The sequence below is a fragment of the Nanorana parkeri genome, unplaced genomic scaffold (genome assembly GCF_000935625.1).
Source record: "Nanorana parkeri isolate BGI_ZX_2015 unplaced genomic scaffold, ASM93562v1 scaffold807, whole genome shotgun sequence".
In the NCBI taxonomy this organism is placed as follows: domain Eukaryota; kingdom Metazoa; phylum Chordata; class Amphibia; order Anura; family Dicroglossidae; genus Nanorana; species Nanorana parkeri.
This window is the reverse complement of record NW_017307075.1, coordinates 391,125-399,942: the sequence shown is the minus strand read 5'-3', so window position 1 is coordinate 399,942 and position 8,818 is coordinate 391,125.

Genomic DNA, 8,818 nt, shown 5'->3' with positions numbered 1-8,818 from the left:
CCCATGATGCGCTCATGCTCCTCTGTCACAGTAAAGTCAATCCAATAAAACTAGGGATGCACCCAGGGGCGTAACTAGAAGTCCCAGGGCCCCATAGCAAAATATTTTATGGGCCCCCCTCCCCCCCAACGAAACACCCCGCCACCACTTCACCAGTTTTGTCAACCCTGTGCGAGTGTTCACACCAGGGCGGTTCGGTCGTGCGGATTTGTCCACGCTGAAGCGCCGAAATTTACAATCCTATACATTCTTATGGGGACTGTTCAGGCAATCGCGTGGCTCCATGTAATCCGAACCACCTGCGGCCCAAAATGCTCCCTGAGCTATTTTTAAGTCATCATCAGCACATTTTCCATATGGATTTCAATAAAATTGCGCTGATCAGCACGTTTTTGAGCGTTTTTAATTGCGTTTCAGCGCTGAAATGCGACTAAAAACAGACAAAAATGATCATTAAAAAATTGCGCGGAAACCATGGTGAAAAGCTTTCGCCCTGGTGTGAATGGGGCCTGAATGAGGCCTAACACTTTACTTTAATACTGCCACACCAATGGGAGGCTGAGGAAAGGGGGATAAAAAAAAACCCCAATAAATATGTTAAAAATCGTTTTTGCGTTGTGTTGGTGTTTGTGTTGTTATAAAATGATACAGGCGTGTATTTCATTACAACACAACGCACAGCAATGCGTCACAAAGATTTGCCTTGTGCTGCCACAGTTGAATTAATGTTTTTTTACAAAATAAAAAAAATCATGCACTGCACTGTTCTAACAACGCACTGCAGCGCATGTGCCTGGCATACACCGCAATATGGTGCAGGTGTATGCTATGTGTGTGGGGGAGGGGGGTTGTGCTTTTTAAAAAATGTTATTTGTACATTTTTAATGTATTTTTTAATTATTTATTATGATTATTTTACTGTTAGGGCGGCTTCAGGTAAATATTAGGGGGTCTAAACAGCCCCCTGACATTTCCCTTTTGAAATAGAAAAAGACAGAGTCCTCAATTTCTTTTTCTGCAACCCCAATGCCTGGCCCAATATTTGAGTTTCTGGTATAAGCAAGCCGGGCGCCGTGTAATGAAGCGTTGCTTTGCTTCCTGATTGGCCAGCTTCTCGACCAATCAGGAAGCCGGGCAACACGTCATTGCACGCCGCCGGGCTTTCTTAATGGGACTTCTGGTATCGGTACTCAATACCAAAAAAAACAGTATCGGTGCATCCCTAACTAAAACCAAGTGGATGAATATCGGGCAGTAGAGTCCCTAAGGGAACAAGTGAGGTCCTCCATATGTTTAATATAATTAATTTTGGAAAAGCAAAGCTTGATGGTGGGGGGTGACCTCTGCTTCCACATCAGGGACATACACGCGTGGGCCGCGCTCACCAGATGAATAAGTACAGAACGTCTGTAACTTTTGAGTAAAACTTATTACGATGAAGTAGAAAGTAGGCTGGATAAGCAGGGATCGAACGATCCATACATTTTTCGGATATACGTCTCACCTGTGTGCAGAAGGTTGACAGCACCGGGCAGGTCCAAAAAATGTGTAACAAGTCTGCAGGGGAGGAATCACAGTGCCAACAAACTTAGATTGTAAGCCTTCACGGGCAAGGCCCTCCTTACCATCTTGTCTTGATTTGTATTGTGATTGTAATGTCTTCCTTATATTGTAAAGTGATGCGCAAACTGTTGGCGCTGTATAAATCCTGTATAATAATACTAATCAGAAGAGTCTGGGAAGATCTGATAAAGTCTATGGGGGGTCTATACCACCTCTGACAGATGTTTTAACCCTTCCACACCCTTTAATATGAACTATTCCATAATAAATGTGTGATGCTTATATTTGGGAGCATGGTGGTTTGCTCTGAAACACTAGAGTTTGATTTCCACCATGGACACATGTCTGCATGGAGTTTGTATGTCCTCTTCATGTCTGTGTGCTGAGGTTTTCTATAACAATCTAAAAACATATCATCTTCTGCCTAAGCATTTGTGGTTGATTTATGCAAAATGAACCTGTCAGGGAATAATACATTTCTTTTGCTCCCCTTCTTGTAGGTGGCCTGTATCTCCAACCTCTACTGTGTTCCAATGCTGCGGTCTCTATTAGTCTTTTCAGCATTCAGCTTACTTCTCATTGACAGCTATGGTGCTTGGTGATTAGTCCAGCACTGTGACCAGGGTGCAAAAAGAGTCCTTAGCCCTATGTAAGCTATGAGTCAGATGAAACTTACTGCTTTCTTTCCTTGCTCCCTACTGCTGAACGGAACCAGAAAGACTTGCTGTACTATCTGTTCCCATCAATTTCTGAGGGCCTCGTCACTTTTTTAAAAACTTTTTGAGGGAATCTGGATAATTAAAGAGTTGGTAAAATATTTAGGAGGAGACAGGTAAAAATGAAAAATGCCACTTGATAAAAGACCATCTAACGGATCACCAGCTGTGACCAGGAATAAGAGGCAGAGGAGAATGTCATCGGCTTGTATTGTAATATTTAATGATTTATAAGCTAGCTCTACCTGAGTGTAACCGAGCTCTATGCTTGTCACTTACTCTATACAACAGGCCAACTGTGTAACTTATCCATATATTATTATTAGACAGCTGCTAAAGTCATCACTGGTCTCTCCTAGTTACAGAGTACAACATCCACTGTTTGGCTTCTTTTGAGAACGGTGAACTTGCTGCAAGCTGGCATCGTCTGTGCACCTTTCCATTTAAAATGGCATCCAATTCAGTAGCTTAGCTGCCTTGCACTTGAGTTCAGATGTTATTCCTAGTGAAATATGTTCCTTGTGACTGTTTCTGCAAATGATGTTAAAATAAAACCTTAGAATGACTGTCCAGCACCAGTTTAGAAGGAATGTTCCTTGCTCAGTCTGTGATTTCTTGACATGCCCTCACAAATTGTGGTTTATAGGCAGCCTTGATCATAATGATGATTATGGATTGCTCTGTAATAAAACTATGGTTTAAGTAAAAAAAATAAATCACTCTTATGCTTAACCAAAGTAGTAACGGGTGGCTTGGCAAAGCTAGTTGAATGCATTAAATGTGTGTGGTATACTTTTAGATTGTCTGAAGCAAAGCTATGTGCCGCAGACTCAAAATTATTACACTCCCTGTTGTAAGAAATGCATTCTCATTGATAGTTTTCTTGTTGACTATAGTAACCAAAACACTTCTAAATGATACTTTCCAATGCAGAAAAGGAAGAATGTGTTTGGTTTATATGGACCTTCAGAACCTTTTCATTAGGGATACACCGATACCAAGTACCGTACTCGGTACAAGTACAAATACGTTTTGAGCTCCAAGACTAGACTAGAGAAAAATTCAAAAATTAGGAGGCAGCTGTCATTTGTAAGGAGCACACGGAGCTCCTGGGATTTCTACATCTCTGTTTTAATTTATGATTTTGGTTTTATAAATATAAATAAAGGGATGCACCGGTACAATTTTTGCAAGTACTGATACTTGCCCAAGTACTTAAAAGTACAAGTACTGATACATTTTATTTATTGTCATGTGACAGTTTTTCTATAACAATACAGACTAATGATTTCAGGACAGTGGTGGAGCGCCAGAGCCAGGTCCCAGCTGCCACCGCTGCAACCCTGGTAGTTCTCATGAAATTGCCAAGTATCGGCACTGGTATCTGAACGGGTATCGGTGCATCCCTACTTTTCATAATCTGAACCCATTTGAAGAACTTAATTCTATTATTGGATAAATACGGTATATTTTTTTTCTACAGTTCTTGATCCAGCATCCAAAATGGCTGCCTATGAAATAAGTAATTGTATTTGTTGTCTAAAACCAGCATTTAGTCAAAACCTTAGGGAAGGGAGCCCAGGATGCCTGAGAATACCTTTATCATTAACCAAATTCTTTCCTGCGCACCTGGGAAGCTCGCCTATTCTGAATGTACATGGTCAATGTAACTTTGATTTTGGCTCTGCCATTGAGCTCTTCCATATGCCCACATGGTCCTACCATGCAATGAAAGCGCATCAACTGCCAATAACGGCACTCTCATTAGATAGTGGGAGAGTGGTGGGTGAGGCAGAGCTCCAAGTTTTAGTGCCAATATTTGTGTACTATACAAAGTAATCATTTGGAGAAGTGTTTACAATATACCAGTGGGGCCTTGGGAGGAAATTGTAGCTAACACATATTCATTTATTACATAATACATTAAAATACACTACAGCATATGAATTTTAGAGTATTTGCACTGAACATCCTGCCTGTAGATAACACTACTCAGCAAAACTCACAATTGTAATTGTTTTTTACATAACTAGAAATGGGAGCTCTTTATGTTTCCTACACATGTCAAAATATTTCTGCTGAAAGGAGAATTGAGGAAGACATGGTTCCCCCATTCTTTTGGATAAAAACATAAAAAGGATGAGCAGGGAGTACCTCTGGCTTAGAAGATTGAAAACATTACAGCTCCCTTATTTGTATGTATTACTACACACATGTATCTTTATATTATTACTATGTGTTTTGCTGCTTGCCAAGACTTAGGCTCCTTTCACACAGACACCTGTCAGTTCTGATCAGCAGGGGATCCGTCTTGTGGGATTTCAATTGCTGTGTGGGTAAATGCACGGAAGTGAGGCTCCTTAGCTTTGCAGCTATTCTACCTGCCAACTGACTTGTATTTCTGTCTATCCAGTCCTGTGATTTACACAGCCCTTCCAAGCAACACCGCCTGGCAGATGACACCGCTTTGTCTGTTAAAGTTATAGACTGAAAAAGATATACAGTGGTCTCCTCTCTCCACCCCAGCTTGCTGACTTGACAGTGAAAGAGCAGCCGCAGACTAATAAAGTAATCACTCTGCTCTTGACAGTGAAAGACGAGCAGAGTGCCAACTGACTTGTATTTTTGTCTATCCAGTCCTGAGATTCACACAGCCCTTCCAAGCAACAGTGGTGGTGGCAGATGACACCACTTTCTCTGTTAAAGTAATAGACTGAAAAAGATATAAAATGATGTCCTCTCTCCGCCACAGCCTGCTGACTTGACGATGAAAGAGCAGCCGTAGACTAATAAAGTAATCACTCTGCTCTCTTTTCCTGTCAGCATGTTCCCTGTCAGCACATTGACATGTAGCCCACCTTACTGGCTCTCAGTCCTGCCCCCTCTCCCATTCTGAGTTCGGCTATAAAGGGGATTGTGAGAGGCTAATACTATGCCAAATTCAGGTGCTTACACCAGTTGCAATTAATATAATTCAATACATTCAATTATTTATTAATGAATACCCAGCAGCATTCATTTATGTCTGTAATATCCTCTTGGAGTTAAGCATTTAGTCAACCCACATTATCAAATGTAGTCATTGACCACTAATAAATTGTAAGTAGAAGCAATCTGTTTTAGAGAGAGGTCAACAATGTGTTTTATGCTGTAAGGCTCACCTTTTAATAATGCAATTGCTATAAATATGTTTATTTCCCAGAAGTCGACGCACACCTTCATAATCCCTGTACAGATTGTACCAAACATGCCTTTGGAGCTTAATAAAATAAAATAAAAGTTCTTCTTGTTCTCAGAAGTTTGATGTAAACACCATCACACACAACATTTATCACGGGATTCTATATATAGCATGGCATGCTGGAAAACATGGCATTCTCTAGAAAACTACAAATCTTGAGCAACGGTAGACCTGCATTAGGCAAGAAATTCCAACACGATTTCTACCACCGCAGAGAAATTACATTTGTGATACATCTGGAATTCAGAATGGGATATTTTCACACCTACATTCCATTAAAATATAAATACAAGAGAGGTCAACTTTATGTCTATTATCCAGTGATGTGGAGTTTTATAGCAAGCCCCATATATTTTCTCCTCTTTAAATGTGGTTTAGTGTGTAGGGCGTGTTTGCTGCTTTAAGAAGATAGTGAATCCAAGTAAAATGCATCAATAGCATGCAAGCTTATTAAAATGTAACTCCACTTTTGTTGAGAAAAAAAACCCAATCCCCTCTGGGTGATCTATGTACATGGCAAGGATATTAACACACTATGTTCCAGACTCCTACCTGCCTCAGACTGATTCCTGAATGGGAGCATCTGCGTGTTTTATAAGCACCTCGTGAAATCTCAGTGTTCTAATGAGGAATGCTGCAGTGTCTGCATCCCTTTAGAAGTAGTTAAAGGAGAACTATGGGGTCAGGGCTTTTCCCCATAGTTCTCCTAAGGGTCATGGGAGAACACAAACTAGCGTTCTCCCGTGACCCAAAGCTCAGTATACCGCGAGCTACAGCTCGCGGTATACTGAGACGCCGCACCCAGGACATATCACGACAATACTGTCTGGATCCTACCAGCTGCGGGATTGACAGCTGGCTCTGCCTATCCAGAGGCAGAGCCAGCTGTGCCCGCCCCCTCACCCGTCCGTTTTGCCAGTCAGGGGAGGGGGGGAATCACTGCAGGGAGCCGTGAGTGACAGTCACGGCTCTCTGCAGGGATAGATCGAGAAGTGAGCGAGCTACGGTTTGTGTTCGCTCACTTCCCAATCTACTGAGCGGACCTGTGACATTATGAGAGAGATTACCTTCGGTCTTCCTTTTGACCAATGGACACGTGGCTACAGCGTGATCAGGTGAAGTGCAGTAGAGGCACAGATTCATTGATCTCCTTCTATTCTTCTCGGCCATAGGGAGGGGTCCCCGCACAGTGCCGACTTCCATGGGTTCCTCTTTCTGGGGTGATCTGGATCTTCGGGGGACTGTAGCGTTGCCATAGATCCTTTCAGCCCTCCTTTCCCTGAGACGCCTATTGATGGTTACAGGGTAGTTCGTATCGAGCAATCTCGTCTTTTAGGGCCTCAGAGAGGCTTGCGTTCTGACTTCAATAGTTGAACGCCATACTGGGGCTTTAAATAGCCCAGGAGTCGATTGCCGTGACGACCGGCTTCCGCGTTCCACCGTGGAATGCAGGCCGCTCGCACAGCAATCCGGAAGTCGAGCGGCTTCCGCGTTCCACCGTGGAACGCAATTTGGCCGCCCCTGCATGTGGGGAGACCCGAGCGGTCTGAACCCTCGGGACTCGTTACAGCATATTAGTGGTGACAGGTTCTCTTTAAAGAGACATTAGGGGTCTATTAGACCCCTAGTGTCACCTTTCCACTTCAAAGAAGCTATTCAAGTGCAGATCAGGTTTGAATAGTTTTTTCCCCAGCCTCTCTATCTATGCAATGGTAGCTGAGGAGCTGGCAGTGAAATACTGTATATTTTATGTGTGTGTGTGAGAAAAAGTACATTCACATAGTGTCAGATTTGTCAGCAGCAACGTGGAAAATGCTAGTGGCACTGCATGACAAGCACTCTTCACACCCTAAAGTGTTCCTCATTCAGTATTTTTTAACTGTTATTTTTTTAACTGGTTTTATGTGTATAATAAAGGTATTAAAGAGGAACTGTATCCATTTCTTCAAAATAACAACAATGGCACCTGTAGAAATGTTTAGTAATGACAATTTACAAACAGAAACTTCTAGATAATTGACAGCTTTTTATTATTTGCATGCCTTAGTTTTTCTTTCCCTCCACATTCTTCTCTCAGTGGCCATTTTCACAAAGGGCTGATGAATTAATCTCCCTTTACTTCCTCGAACTCTGGCCCATGTGAATAGGCCATGTGACCATGCATATCATCCCAGGGGAGGAAAATGCCTTTACCTGAGATCTCATAAGATTACAGATGAGATTTCCCAGCAATGCTCTGCTGATGTAACCTTCCCAGGATGCAACACTTGGGTACAATTACATAATTTGTGCCAATTAGAACCAGGAAGCAGCAAACAAGAAATTGTAAGTAATATGGAAATATGTTTGTTTAACTAATGAATGTAAGATGATTTCATATCAGCATGTAGAGCTGCATGCTGATGTGATTTTTAGCCAAAGGGGCTAAAGGTCCACTTTAACCTCTTGCCGTCCGCCCGTAGTAGAAAAACGGACGGACGGCACTGCTGCATCTGCGGGTTACCTTGATTCCCGGGATCCGCTGCCCCATCTTGGATCCCGGGATATTTTTCCTTAATATAGTAAAAAAATAAAACCCCCAGTGGTGAATAAATACCACCAAAAGAAAGCTCTATCTGTCCCCAAAAAAGGGTATAAAATTCATTTCAGTACAGCGCTGCATGACGGAATAAATGTCAGTTAAAGTACCGCAGCGCTGAATACTGAAAAATGGCCTGGATGGGAAGGGGGTTTAACACCGCGGATGTCAACTGGTTAAAATGTATTCCCAATGTGGTCTGCAGTTGACAACTTTCTATGTCAATGTAACATAAAGCTGACCGTGGTCCTGAACGGCTTTTTAATTTTCACCATTTTTTTTTTACCATTTTAGGCTCCTATTTGGTTATTTTTTTAATAGCTTTCAACAAACTTGCTTAATATACAAATTTGACAGAGAAATGAAGGAGTGATATGATAGTACACTGAAAATACAATATAAATGTCAGCATTGCCAAATAAAACATACAACTATCTTTATCAGTCTTGAAATTGTATTCACAATGTACAAGGGCTTATAGATAAAAACTGCTCCATTGCATCATTTGTCACTTTAATTATTGATCTGTTTACACAATGATGAGCCATCAATGGTCACTTGTCCATATGAATTTGCTCAGTTCTGTAACTGGAAACGCAAGGGCCCTTATGTAAATTTAGGATCACGCCATTGTTCTTATCTGTTCCTGGTTCCATTCCCTTAAGTTTTATCTACTTTTTTTTCATTTTAGATTTGTAAATATATATATTTATATACTGT